This window comes from Monodon monoceros, unplaced genomic scaffold (assembly GCF_005190385.1).
Source record: "Monodon monoceros isolate NGI ecotype Baffin Bay Population unplaced genomic scaffold, NGI_Narwhal_1 Super_Scaffold_11, whole genome shotgun sequence".
NCBI lineage: Eukaryota > Metazoa > Chordata > Mammalia > Artiodactyla > Monodontidae > Monodon > Monodon monoceros.
The window spans coordinates 22,777,611-22,793,606 of NW_021703767.1; the positions used below are offsets into that span (position 1 = coordinate 22,777,611).

A 15,996-nucleotide genomic window follows, 5' to 3' on the forward strand; every position below is an offset into this window, starting at 1 on the left:
AGGACACTACATAATGATCAAGGGATCAATCCAAGAAGAAGATATAACAATTGTAAATATTTACGCACCCAACATAGGAGCACCTCAATACATAAGGCAAATGCTAACAGCCATAAAAGGGGAAATCGACAGTAATACAATCATACTAGGGGACTTTAACACCACACTTTCACCAACGGACAGATCATCCAAAATGAAAATAAACAAGAAAACACAAGCTTTAAATGACACATTAGACAAATGGACTTAATTGATATTTATAGAACATTCCATCCAAAAACAACAATACACTTTCTTCTCAAGTGCTCATGGAACATTCTCCAGGATAGAGTATATCTTGGGTGACAAATCAAGCCATGGTAAATTTAAGAAATTTGAAATTGTATCAACTATCCTTTCCAACCACAATCCTGTAAGACTAGATATCAATTACAGGAAAAAAACTGTAAAAAATACAAACACATAGAGGCTAAACAATACAATACTGAAAAACCAAGAGCTCACTGATGAAATCAAAGAGGAAATCAAAAAATATTTAGAAACAAATGACAACAAAAACACGACAACCCAAAACCTATGGGGTGCAGCAAAAGCAGTTCTAAGAGGGAAGTTTAGAGCAATACAATCCTACCTCAAGAAACAGGAAACATCTCAAATAAACAATCTAATCTTACACCTAAAGCAATTAGAAAAAGAAGAACAAAAATATCCCAAAGTTAGCAGAAGGAAAGAAAACATAAAGTTCAGATCAGAAATAAATGAAAAAGAAATGAAGGAAACGATAGCAAAGATCAATAAAACTGAAAGCTGGTTCTTGGAGAAGATAAACAAAATTGATAAACCATTAGCCAGACTCATCAAGAAAAAAAGGGAGAAGACTCAAATCAACAGAATTAGAAATGAAAAAGAAGGAACAACTGACACTGCAGAAATACAAAAGATCATGATAGATTACTACAAGCAACTATATGCCAATAAAATGGACAACCTAGAAAAAATGGATGAATTCTTAGAAAAGCACAACCTTCTGAAACTGGACCAGGAAGAAATAGAAAATATAAACAGACCAAACACAAGCACTGAAATTCAAACTGTGATGCAAAATCTTCCAACAACAAGAAGTCCAGGAACAGATGGCTTCAAAAACGAATTCTATCAAACTTCTAGAGGAGAGCTAACACCTATCCTTCTCAAACTCTTCCAAAATATAGAAGAGTTTTGAAGAGTTTGGTATCACCCTGATACCAAAACCATATAAAGATGTCACAAAAAAAGAAAACAACAGGCCAATATCACTGATGAACATAGATGTAAAAATCCTCAACAAAATACTAGCAGACAGAATCCAACAGCACATTAAAAGGATCATACACCATGATCAAGTGGGGTTTATCCTAGGAGCACAGGGATTCTTCAATGTACAAAAATCAATCAATGTGAAACACATATTAAGAAAATGAAGGGTAAAAAACAATATGATAATCTCAATAGATGCAGAAAAAGCTTTCGACAAAATTCAACACCGATTTATGATAAAATCTCTCCAGAAAGTAGGCATAGAGGGAACCTACCTCAACATAATTAAGGCCATGTATGACAAATCCACAGACAACATCATTCTCAGTGAGAAAAACTGAAACCATTTCCTCTAAGATCAGGAACAAGACAAGGTTGCCCACTCTCACCACTATTATTAAAATAGTTTTGGAAGTTTTAGCCACAGCAACCAGAGAAGAAAAAGAAATCAAAGGAATGCAAATTGGAAAAGAAGAAGTATAACTGTTACTCTTTGCAGATAACATGGTACTATACACAGAGAATCCTAAGGATGCTACCAGAAAACCACTAGAGCTAATCAGTGAATTTGGTAAAGTAGCAAAATACAAAATTAATGCACAGAAATCTCCTGCATTCCTATACATTAATGGCAAAAAATCTGAAAGAGAAATTAAGGAAACACTCCCATTTGCCACTGCAACAAAAACAATAAAATTTCTAGGAATAAACCTACCTAAGGAGACAAAAGACTTGTATGCAGAAAACTATACGACACTGATAAAAGAAATTAAAGACAATACAAACAGATGGAGAGATATACCATGTTCCTGGATTGGAAGAATCAACATAGTGAAAATGACTATACTACCCAAAGCAATCTACAGATTGAATGAAATCCCTATCAAACTACCAATGTCATTTTTCACAGAACTAAAACAAAGAATTTCACAATTTGTATGGAAACACAAAAGACTCCAAACAGCCAAAGCAATCTTGAGAAAGAAAAGTGGAGCTTGAGGAATCAGGCTCCCTGACTTCAGACTATACTACAAAGGTACAGTAATCAAGATTGTAGGCTACTGGCCAAAAAACGGAAATATAGATCAATGGAACAGGATAGAAAGCCCAGAGATAAACCCACACACATATGGTCACCTTATCTTTGATAAAGGAGGCAAGAATATACAGTGGAGAAAAGACAACCTCTTCAATAAATGGTGCTGGGAAAACTGGACAGCTAAATGTAAAAAAAAGAAATTAGAACACTTCCTAACACCATACAGAAAAAATAAACTCAAAATGGATTAAAGACCTAAATGTAAGGCCAGACACTATACATCTCTTAGAGGAAAACATAGGCAGCACACTCTATGATGTAAATCACAGCAAGATCCTTTTTGACGCACCTCCTAGAGAAATGGAAATAAAAACAAAAATAAACAAATGGGACCTAATGAAACTTAAAAGCCTTTGCACAGCAAAGGAAACCATAAATAAGACAAAAGACAACCCTCAGAGTGGGAGAAAATATTTGTAAATGAAGCAACTGACAAAGGATTAATCTCCAAAAATATACAAGCAGCTCATGCAGCTAAATATCAAAAAAACAAACAACCCAATCCAAAAACGGGCAGAAGACCTAAATAGACATTTCTCCAAAGAAGATATACAGATTGCCAACAAACATGAAAGGATGCTCAACATCACTAATCATTAGAGAGATGCAAATCAATACTACAATGAGGTATCAACTCACACTGGTCAGAATGGCCATCATCAAAAAATCTACCAATAATAAATGCTGAAGAGGGTGTGGAGGAAAAGGAACCCTCCTGCACTGTTGGTGGAAATGTAAATTGATACAGCCACTATGGAGAACAGTCTGGACGTTCCTTAAAAAATTAAAAATAGGACTACCCTATGACCCAGTAATACCAGTACTGGGCATATACCCTGAGAAAACCACAATTCAAAAAGTCATGTACCACATTGTTCATTGCAGCATTATTTACAATAGCCAGGACATGGAATCAACCTAAGTTTCCATCAACAGATGAATGGATAAAGAAGATGTGACACGTATATACAGTGGAATATTACTCAGCCAAAAAATGAACGAAATTGGGTCATTTGTTGAGACGTGGATGGACCTAGGGTGTGTCATACAGAGTGAAGTAAGTCAGAAAGAGAAAAACAAATACCGTATGCTAACACATATATATGGAATCTAAAAAAATATATATGGTCCTGAAGAACCTAGTGGCAGGGCAGGAATAAAGATGCTGACGTAGAGTATGGACTTGAGGACACAGGGAGGGAAAGGGTAAGCTGGGACGAAGTAAGAGAGTAGCATTGACATTTATACACTACCAAATGTAAAATAGATAGCTAGTTGGACGCAGCTGCATAGCACAGGGAGATCAGCTCAGTCCTTTGTGCCCACCTAGAGGGGTGGGATAGGGAGGGTGGGAGGGAGACACAAGAAGGAAAGGATATGGGGATATATGTATACACATAGCTGATTCACTTTGTTATACAGCAGAAACTAACTCAACATTGTAAAGCAATTATACTCCAATAAAAATGTTAAAAAGAAAGAAAAAAGTGATCCAATAAAGGACACTTGCTAAATCTACAGTTGTTATCCTTTATCATTAATTTATTGACTCTTTTCTTGTGTTGCTGAATAATTAAAGCACATTTTACTTCTCCAAGTAAAACTTTTTGCCTGTGCAAAAAATCCACCATTCAATTCCCATTTGATGGTGTGTCACTGAATACTTAGACTTGACCAGTTTGGGTGTACTCTACATTTCATAGATAAATAAATGGAGGCTCATAAGATCAACCAGCCAATAAATGCAAAGCTTGGATTCTATCTTAAAGTTAAATCTTTGTATTGTCCCACACTTGTATCCCAGCCTGTAAAACCAGAGTACGGAAAATCACTTGTAAGCAAGGAATCTAAAAAGTCCTCATAAGACTGAACATGAGAAAAATGTATTCTCTCTTCTCAAAGACATTAATTACATATAAAAATAAAAACTATAATAAAAATGATAATTCTGTATATACTTTTCAAGATTTAACCTAAGCTTTTAGAGGGCACAACCTCTTTCTTAGAATATTTTACTTATTCCTGTATTCCTGGATTCTCATCAGAATGAACAATGTAAATCCATGCTGATGATCTTCATAAATTCTTGTCACTATAAGCTGGATACAACTCAGTGATTTTTTTTCTTTATAGTTCACAGGAGCACATTATATTTACAGCAAGATGCAATAATGAGAATTCAGAGCAAATCAGATTAAACAGTCTGATTATTAAGAGTTCTGATTCTGGGCTTCCCTGGTGGCGCAGTGGTTGAGAGTCCACCTGCCTATGTAGGGGACACGGGTTCATGCCCCGGTCCGGGAAGATCCCACATGCCATGGAGCGGCTGGGCCCGTGAGCCATGGCTGCTGAGTCTGCGCGTCCGGAGCCTGTGCTCCGCAACGGGAGAGGCCACTGCAGTGAGAGGCCCGCGTACTGCAAAAAAAACAAAACCAAAAACAAAAAAACAAACAAAAAAAAGAGGTCTGATTCTTAAGCCTTTCACTTTAGAAAAGAGACATTTACCAGACACTTCTGCCTATTGCGCATTTTGGCCAATTTATTCTTTCATTTTTATGTATTTTTAAATACTAAATTAAAAAGTTTATTTTATGTATCTCATTAAAGGTTCCTAGCCACATTTCCAAATAAAGAGGAATGAACTGGTCTTGCTGTATCATTTATGTTCTCTGTTACACCAAACCATACAGACAGTCCAGAAATTCCCTTACAATGCAAGTAAGATTCTGAACTAGTGCAGCAAGTGCAACTTGCAGTTTTTTTCCCCAGAGTTTTTTTTTCTAAACTTTTTTCTTTCTCCATTTTCAAGGAATTTACATACTATTTAACTCATATTTAACACTCAAAATTTCTCCTAGAGGGCCATATTTTTCTCTGTAGTGAACCCAGACAGCTCCTTTAGTTCTAATCAATTGCTTCCTATTTTTCAATGAATTTCAGGATGTGGAAACATTCTACTTTCTCTAGGTATTTGGGAGCGTGTATGTTCCTTTCTATATCTTGTTGTTTAAGTGTTTCAAATATATTAATATGAATGCTTGCCATTTATATTTTAGGTGTTTTCAGATCCCTAAAATCTAGTGACAAATATTTTATTTGTAAATAATATATTCAGCATTCAACACAAATATTACATTATATTTCTATATAGCTATTTTGAAAGGTATTAAGATCTTTTGACTTAGAGCATTTTAAAATATGTTTTTTTTGGAGAATTTAAATTATGAAGCAGATAATTCCATGGTTAAACATCCATGTGCATAATTCACTTTCTTATGAATACTTCCTACAAACTGAAAATGCTCATCTGAACAATTCCACTGGAATCCATCATAAAAGTTGTTTTAAAAAATAATCTGAATCTTAACTTTTAAAGCACAAAGAAAGATTGTCTATATGTTAAAGTTTCAATGAATATTAAGAAATGCAAATGTTAAGGGAGGATTCTAGGAAAGAGGTGGAGTCAGAAGCACCAGGAATCTGTCTCCCCACCTAGACAACAATTGTACTGGAAGAATCTGTTTGATGAAGATAGTTTGGAATTCTGGACACTATTAAAGTCCTGAAACTTCTAGAAGAAGACATGGACAGTAAATTATGGTAAATTTTGGTCATTTCAGGTGTCAGCAGCTACCATCCCCACCTCAGCCAAGTAGTAGCTGTACATGTGTTCCTGGAGCAACTTGTACACAGCTTGTGGGAGCCAGGGTGGGTAAAAAGCACCCTGTCTTGAAAATATTGGGATCTTGCTCTGATCTTTGGTTGCTGCCTTTGATCACAGAGGTGGGGAGCTTTTGATCACAGAAGTGGGCAGCCACTGTTGTTGCAATTCCCCACATTTGTTGCTGCCCCTTCTCCTCTGGCTGAAATGACTCCCTGGTGATTTAGAAGCCTGGCACACTGAAAAGACCTTAGGTTTACATCTTGGCACAGACCCAACCTACAACAATAATTTTTAAAAAATCAAAATAACCAATAACAATAAGAGTTAACCAGGGGGAAGAAGGAGAATCTGATTTCCAGAGTTACCACATTATTACATTCAAATGTCCAGTTTTCAACATAAAATCACAAGGCTTGCAAAGAAACAGGGAAACATGGTCCATTTAAAGGAAATCAGCAGAAATTGTCCCTGAAAAAGACCTCATGGCAGATATACTAGACAAAGACATTGAAACAACTGTGTTAGACATGCTTAAATAACTACAGAAAGATGTGGACAAAGTCAAGAAAACAATGTATGACCAAAATGGAAATACCAATAAAGAGAGAAGACCTACAAAGAAACCAAAACATAATTCTGAAGCTTAAAACTCAGTAACTGAAATGAAAGATTCATCAGATGGATTCACAGGCAGATATGAAAGAGCAGAAGAAAGAATCAATGAATTTAAAGATAAGACAATGGAAATCCTTGAATTAGAGGGAGAGAAACGAAAGATTGAAGACAAGTAAACAGAGCCCACTGTCCCAGGGACCAGTGGACATGGACACAACCAAGTGGACAAATAGCACACTGTAAGAGTTCCAGAAAGAAAACTGAGAGAAAGAGACAGAGAATACTGGAGAAATAACTCCTGAAAATTTCAGTCATGAATATTAACGTTCAAGAAGCTCAATGAATTTCATGGCAGAGGAACTCAAAGAAGGTCACACCAAGACACGTTATAATCAAATTTTCAAAACACAAAGAAAAAGAGAGAATCTTCAAAGCAGCAAGAAAGAAGTGACTCATCACATATAGGGGATCCTCAATAACATCATCAGCATATTTCTCATCAGAAACTTTAGAGAACAAAAGGCAGTGGAATAATTTATTTAAAGCACTGAAAGGAAAAAAACTGTCCTGTATCTGGCAAACCTGTCTATCAAAAATGAGGGAGAAATTAAGACATTCCAGATAAACAAAAGTTGAGGAAGTTTGTTACCACTAGACTTGCCTGAAAAAAGTACTCAAGGGAGTCCTGCAAGATGAAATGAAAGGACACTAGACAGTAACTAAAGCCATATGAACAAATACAGTTCTCAATGAAGATAAATACATGCACAATTATAAAATAGTACTACTGTAGCAATGGTTTGTAACTGCACTGATTGTTTTTGACATTAAGAGACTATTACATTCAGAAATATTTTTCTAATAGCTAGTATTATTGTGACTTTTTTTCTGTAACTCCAAATTTTGTTTTCTACACAATTTAACAGACTAATGTGTTTAAAATAATTATCCCAGTTCATGTTTGGGCACACAATGTATAAAGATGTAAAGTTGTGATATCAACAATCAAAAGAATGGGGATGGAGCTGTAAAGGAACTGAGTGTTTGTACATTATTGAAGTTAAGATGGTATGAATTCAAATTAGACTGTTACAATTTTAGAATAAGTGAAATCCCATGGTAACCAAAAACTAAAATAGCTATAGGATAAACATAAAAGGAAATGCAAAAGGAATTTAAATATCTCAGTACAAAAAGAAATTGACTAAACACAAAAGAAGACAACAATGCAGAAAATGAGGACCAGAAACAGCTATAAGGCATATAGAAAACAAATAGAAAAATGATAGAAGTAACTCCTTATTGGTAATTACTTTAAATGTAAAGGGATCAAACTCTCCAATGAAATGACAGAGTAGGCAGAATGACTAAAATCATATTATCCAACTTTAAGCTGTCTCTAGGGAATCACTTTAGATTCAAAGACTAAACAGAGACTAGGTTGACAGTGAAGGGATGGAAAAAGATTATCAATGCAAATAATAACCAAAAGAGAGCAGGGATGGCTATATTAATATCAGACAAAATAGACTTTAAGTCCAAAAATGTTACAAGAGAAAAAGAATGACATTATGCACTAATAAAATTTACAATACAGCAAGAAGATGTAACTATTATAAACATTTACATACTACTGAAATATCATCATATGTGAAACAAAAACTGACAGAAATGAAGGGAACAATAGTTTTAAAATAAGAGTTGGAGACTTCAATACACTACTCAATAATGGAATAATCAAACAGATGATAAGTAAGGAAATAGAGGACTTAAACAACAAAATAAACCAACTAGATCTAACAGGCATATATAGAACACTACCTCAAAACAACAGCAAAACATTTTCAAGTGCAATGGGGCATGTTTCAAGATAGACCATATGTCAGGCCACAAATTAAGACTTAAGAAATTTAAAAAGACAAACAGCATGCAGAGTACCTTCTATGACCATAATGAGATGATGTTAGAAATTGGTAACAGAGAAAACCTCAAAAATTCACAAAATAGTGGAAATTAAACATCACATTCTGAAAACCAAGGAGTTAAAAAAGAAATCATAAGGGCAGCTAGAAAATACTTAGAGATGAATGTAAATGAAAACAACATATACCAAAAACATAGGGAAAGCAGAGCTAAGGGGGAAATTTATAGCTCTAAATGCTTACATTAAAAAAAAACAGGGAAGATGTCAAATCAACAACCTAGCTTTACAACAAAAGGAATAAGAAAAAGAACTGACTAAACTCAAAGCTAGCAGAATTAAGGAAATAATAAAGATTAGAAGAGAGATAAATGAAACAGCGAATAGAAAAACAACAGAGAAAATTGATGATATCAAAATTGGTTCTTCAAAAAGATCAACAGGGCTTCCCTGGTGGTGCAGTGGTTGAGAGTCCGCCTGCCAATGCAGGGGACACAGGTTCGTGCCCCAGTCCAGGAGGGTCCCACATGCCGCGGAGCGGCTCGGCCCGTGGGCCATGGCCACTGAGCCTGCGCGTCTGGAGCCTGTGCTCCGCAATGGGAGGGGCCACAGCAGTGAGAGGCCCACGTACCACACACACAAAAAAAGATCAACAAAGTTGAAAAACCTTTAGCTACATAGACTATGGCTTAAAGTAGTTGAAAAATAAGATTAAAAATGAAAGTGGAGACATTACTACTGATTCTACAGAAATAAAACAGATTATAAGAGAGTACTATGAACAACTGTATGTCAACCAATTGGATAACCTAGATGAAATGGACAAATTCCTAGAAACATAAAATCTACCAAGGCTAAATCATGAAGTAATAGAATTAAAATACTTATAGCTAGTAAGAAAATTGAGTCCGAAATACAAAATATTTCATGGCAAAGGAAAAGCTGTGAACTCAATGGCTTCACTGATAAATTTATATTTAAAGAAGGACTAATACCAATTTTTTGGTAAATTTTCTTTAAAAAGAGCAGGAAACACTTCATAACTAATTCTATGAGGCCAGCGTTAATCTAATATCAAAACCAGACAGATATTGGGACTTCCCTGGTGGTCCAGTGGTAAAGACTCCATGTTTCCACTGCACGGGGCAAGGGTTCAATCCCTGGTTTGGGGAACAGATCCCACATGCGGCATGGCATGGCCAAAAAAAAAACACCACAAAACAGAAAATCAGACAGATACTATCAAAATAAAACTACAAACCACTATTCTTTATGAACATTGATGCAATAATCCTCAACAAAATACTAACAAATCAAATTCAGCAGCGTATTAAAAGGAATATATAAAATGACCCAGCAGAATTCATTCCTGGAATGCAAGCATGTTTCAACACACAAAAATTAATCAATGTAGTGCACCATAATTACAGGATGAAGGAAAAAACCCCCACCATGATCATCTCAATTGATGTAGAAAAATCATTTGACAAAATTCAACACTCTCTCATGATAAAAATACTCAAAAACTAGGAATGGAAAGAAACTACCTCAACGTAATAAAAGCCATATGTTAAAAACCTACAGTGAATCATCCTCAATGATAAAAGATTGAAATATTTCCTCTAAAATCCGGAGGCATAAGGCAAGGATGCCTGCTTTCACCATGTCTGTTTAACACAGTTCTGGGAGTTCTAGCTAGAGCAATTAGGCAAGAAAAGTTCTTTCTATGTGTTCCTGTGTCACAACAGGAACCAGCTGTGGAAATTAAGATCTCTGGCAAAATACTCCAGATTGAGGCAGCTTTATGGAATACATTCATTTTTCTGTCTTGTGAAAAATACGCTGTCCATTGACATGTCCAATTGCACAAGCATGATCTTTTACCTAAGGAGATCTCCTTTCTTCTTTAATGTTAGGTGAGCCAGTTGCAGCAGCACATGTCATAAGTGTTTGGATAATGCCTTTTGGTATGAAGAGTGGGCAGAAAATTAGGAATAATTATGACTGCTTTTTAGAGGAAGATAATTATCTCTATTTTCTCAATAGTCTACTTAAGTCTAAACTTAAAAATGCTACAATATGTATTTTAAAAATTTTAGTAGATGGCATGAAGGTTTATTAATATAAACAGAATTAGGTTTTATAAGACAGATAATTAGGTTATAATTACATAACATTAATTCCCAGAAAAGCTTGTGGAATCTCTGGAGACTCCAAAGAAAGAAGAAAACAACCAACTTGCTTAGGTGGTTTTATTTAATTTAGCTTGGTTATGGTGATAATTCACAGATGTTTGGAAACAGTTAATAACATAATTTTATTTTAGTATAAGCAAAGTTCGTAATTAAGTGGTACATTAATTCATCTTAGGTGATACAGAATATTCAAAGGTCTATACAATATGGTACACAGGTTCTCAGATGTGCAGTCAAGATGGAGAGATACGACTCATATCTTAATACTTATATTATGAGGTGATCACTGGAAAAGACTGATATAAGCAATATTTACTAAAGAGTTGCAAAAGAATGTAAAATATTTCTACAAAAAATAATCAAATAAATTGTTACAAAGAAGCTCAAATTTATATTGGGCCTTGAAGGATGGATAAAAAAGAGTAGAAGGAGTAACAGAAACTCAAGCATGGCCATAAGAAAGTAGAATGCACATTTGGCACAATGAGTGGACTGGTTTTGATGTGCCAAGTGTTTTTTTAAGGGAACATTTTGAGATAAAGAAGCAAAGACACATGAAGCACACACATACACACGAACACATAATACATATTTGCATATACATATATGTATACTTAGTATTGCCACTCATTTATTAAATGTGATTATTTGAATCATAATTTATATCATTCAATTAGAGAAAGAGAATTATTTTTCAGCTTACCTTTATGCATACTAATGGCTGATCTTTTATATTTCTTGGAATATGAGAATCCTATTTTAAATATCACTGCTGTATACAATAGTGATTTTTAAAAAAGGACAGGAGCAAAAATCAAAGCAGTACATTAGTAGTTTAAAATGTTTACCAGACCTTAATATGTAGAAAAGGAGCACATGAGGTGGCAACAGTAGGAAAAAGTAAGAGCATTATCTCCATGGTACACACATGATACTAAAGAGCTGAGAACCAGAGTGGTACCAGTCTCTGAAACCACTTCTGATCATGCCAGTCCACGGTGTTCATCCTCCCCTTGGAAGATGGTACTACTGAAGAAGGCATTAGAACATTTCCAATGAAAGAAACTTGAGCCATTTAGTCTATAAAGGAAAAGCTCTATACTCTCTTTAAACTGAGTATATTTATATACAATAATAGAGAAAATAGTGTTCATAATAATAAATTTTAATAATATAAAATAAAATAATTTTTAATATAGTTAAATATTGTTGGACATGATTTCAAAAATTTTAGGGGAACAAAATTTAAATATGTCTTCTAAAGATCCCTATCATTTAAATTCACTATACAAATAATCATGATGGTTAGCCCATAGGGATTTCTCACTGAAATTAAGAAGAATTTGTAAGCTATATTCTAGCAAAGATCTTATTTACACTAAACACTAAAGTGTCCAGAAGAGTGTATTTTTCAGCAGTGAAATGGGTTCTAATGTTTTAAAGTGTCTAGGATCTATGAATACTTTCATCCACCTGTGGATTAAATTCCTATAAGGCACTCATGAAATATTCATGTTTCTTTTCTCACTCCTCACAAGCATCTTCCCTATATAAATTAATTTCATTTCTTCATAACCTTTATATCTGTGATTCATAAAATTATAACCACACAGAACGGCTCATTTATTTTACTAATTTTTTTTTTAAATTATTTGTATAAAAGCTCTGTCATTACAGCAGAGACAAGGCTGAGTACAGAATTTTGTATGAATTTGTGTCTTCATCTTGATATATGTGAGGAAGTTTCCAGCAGACAAGTAATTTTACTTAATACTGCTATTTCACACAATTTTCCCCTTAGTTTAGTTCCCTCTATACTTTTTTCTACATAATTTAAATTCATTAAGATTTCAATTATATATGTTTGTAATTTAGTTCGGGTTCTTTTTATGGGCACACTGGAAACAGTCCAAGATATTCTTGTTTTGAATTTTAACATACAGACCTCTTTCCCCTACATGCAAATTCTAACAGATTTCCTTTAACTTAAAATGTGAAATGACTGTGGATTACATTTTTCTTCCTTTTTTTGCAATTCATAAGAGTTTATTGCACTTGTATTTAACATAGATGATTTTTGCAGTCAATTTCTCTTTTGCCTTTCACCATGTGAAATATAGCCATTTAGAAATGATAGCCAATTTTATTTAGGCATATTTATGTTGGAAATAGTATAATCATAAAAATATTTATTGTAAAGAACCTTAAAAAAGCATTGGAGCTTATTAAGTTTTAAAAATCTGTAGCAGCTTAGAGCTGACACTAAATAATGATTATTTTAAATTATTTCTAAAATTGTGAAATTGAATAGTATGACATGTGGAGGGAAATCCAGTTTCACTCAGGCAACTATAAGTAACATGGATTCAAAGAAACATTGGAATAAAAATCTTAAAGTGTAATTTGAAATGATGTTAAAATATCTTTTAGCTATTGGGAAACTACAAGATTATTTCTAAAAACCCACAAAAAACAGAAAACAAGCAAGCAAACCAGAACACCCTTTTAGGCCTATTTCATCACAAGTGGTAGGCAAAGAAGTTTGTTGAGAAATGATATATTACATGAAGTAGCTATCACAGATTCATGTCATTGGATCACATGAATTCTTTAATCATTGTTTATGAAAGATATCTGCTAATAAATCACAAAAGAAAATGTATAGCAATATATGTTTTGAGAACACACATAAAAGAAAAAACACAAAGATAAGAGAAAAAGAAAAAAAGAAAATTCATTTTTTATAGTTAAACCACTCTGTGTGTGTGGTTTGAAAGGAGGGCAGACAGAAAAGACCTAAAAGTGTCATCATGTTATATGCAGTGATATCTTCTGAGGTGCATTTCCAAAAAAAATTAAAAAGGAAGTTTTTAAGTAACATAAAGACATATCGATTATTTCTTTATTTTTAGTGGCACCATAACACAACATAGAAAACTCCCCATAAATTTAGGAAAGTCACAACTTAGATAACATCATAACATGGCAAAATGCATGTGAGGAAATACTTGTGTGGGCTTACTCTAGTTAAAGTTTGATACTCGTTCTCATTATTTTTACTCTATATTTTATTTTATTTTATTTTAATTTATTTATTTTTTTGCGGTACACGGGCCTCTCTCTGTTGTGGCCTCTCCTGTTGCGGAGCACAGGCTCCGGACGCGCAGGCTCAGCAGCCATGGCTCACGGGCCCAGCCGCTCCGCGGCATGTGGGATCTTCCCGGACCGGGGCACGAACCTGCGTCCCCTGCATCAGCAGGTGGACTCTCAACCACTGCGCCACCAGGGAAGCCCTACTCTATATTTTAAATAATCACTGGCCTTCTTTTTAAATACTAACAAAAGCAAAATGTTTCATACTCAACCATGATCAAGGAAGAAATTTTATAGGCAATAACTTTCACAAAATGTTTCCATTAACAATTACTTTCTTTCTGAGTTTTGTAATTCAGATTAAAAGAAGCCCAATCCTGTATATTTTCATTAAAAAATTAATTGACAATTAATAAAAATATGACCTCTTACATTATTATGGACTCCGTTTAGAGATGTAGCACCGTACATATACAACATGTTCCTCAATTACCAATGAAGAATCCAAGAGCTATTGAATAACCTGAAATCTATTGCATAACTAGTGGGGTCCTAAACAATAAAATTTTAGGTGGATATCAAATAGCATGCTTCCCATTATAGAACTGGTTGGATCAAATTACTTTATGGATTCTAATAGGTTCTTTTATGCAATGCAGAAATATCTACCAATAAGCAGAGCTGCCATATTGAATAATACTGACCTCATAATAAATGTAAATAGCTCTTCTTGTAGTTGTATATGATACAATATATGCAACCTTACACTGTGTCCATAGCGAATGGCCTTTGTTATTCTGGTTCTTGTTGAGAAAAACTGTCAAGTTTTGAAGTTTAAGCTTATATTCAAAATTTCCTCTGAGTATGCATATGACACTAGCCAGTTTCCAAGATAATTGTGATATTTTTTCCTCACTAGCCACACAATAAAGCAGGGAATTTAGCTTATTATAGGTACTAATCATTAGTCAGTAAGAAACATTGATATGCTCATTTTTCTAAAGGGGAATTGTCAATATTATAACCATCAATATATTAATGAATTAATTTTAATATAATATTGTCTGTGCTTTAAAACTTGAAAAAGCCCAAATGTAAAAAATATTACACAAAAACAATAAATATCTGTATATAAAGATGAGATGGCAAGTGGAGGTAAACTGATTAGACCTACAGAACTCAGGAAAGTCTCAGAAATTATAAGTCCAAAACATGGGAACAAAGAAATGGATGATCACCAAACATTTGAACAACTGTACTTTCACGTTCTTGTCTCAGATTTAAGGGAAGATGAATTCCTCTCTCTCAACAGAAGATGAAAGGTTTATTAACTAGATAAAATGAACCAAGGAAGCTTAGACTATGGGGTTATAAATATGAGGGAGTTTGGAGCTGATGAGCTGGCAAAAATTTGTGGGATACCATCTAACATAAACTGCTTTTCCACAAAGCTCCAGTAGTCAAATATGTAGATAATAACTAAAAATCCTCAAAAAAGATATCTACAAACAGCTGACATTTCACAGACCTTTGTTTATGGGGAATCATAAACCCATCTGATCACAAAGCTTGAGAAGCCCTGCCCTTGCAAACAGAGCCTAGTGGTGTTTTTTTCTCTTTTGAGGTATACACATCCAGACAAGGATCACCAAATATTTGAGAAAAGTTTCCAATAAGAATGACAGAGAATAAAATCAATAACAATAATAACAACAAAATAAGTCTAGGAAAAAAATTAGGGAACAGAAACAACTTTGAAAACAGACTATAATTACAATTAACAGAGAGAGAATATATAGTACTCATGAAATACGAAATGATCAGAGAATGAAAGATTTAGAAATTTTAAAATTGACAGAAAAATTGAAAAATATAAATGTTAAAATGAAAAAAAATATAGTAGAGTAGCACTAATCTTCAACCTATTTCAATTTAAACTTCTATTCAAAATCAGTTTGCTGATCTATCAGACACAGGCATGTATTGTATAAATCCAAACACACACTTCAAAACAATCTTGGAAAAGATGCTTATTGAATACTACTTTTCAAAAAAAAAAATGAAAATGGCTTTCTCTACCATATAAATTGATTTTTTTCTTTCAAATTTTAAT

General features: G+C 34.0%; 1 protein-coding gene across 3 annotated transcripts in view; it reads right to left on the reverse strand.

The window, feature by feature from the left end:
- The window catches only part of NCAM2 (neural cell adhesion molecule 2), a 491,601-nt gene that overhangs the window by 60,104 nt on the left and 415,501 nt on the right, over positions 1-15,996 (reverse strand). The gene's annotated exons all lie outside the window — the stretch shown is intronic.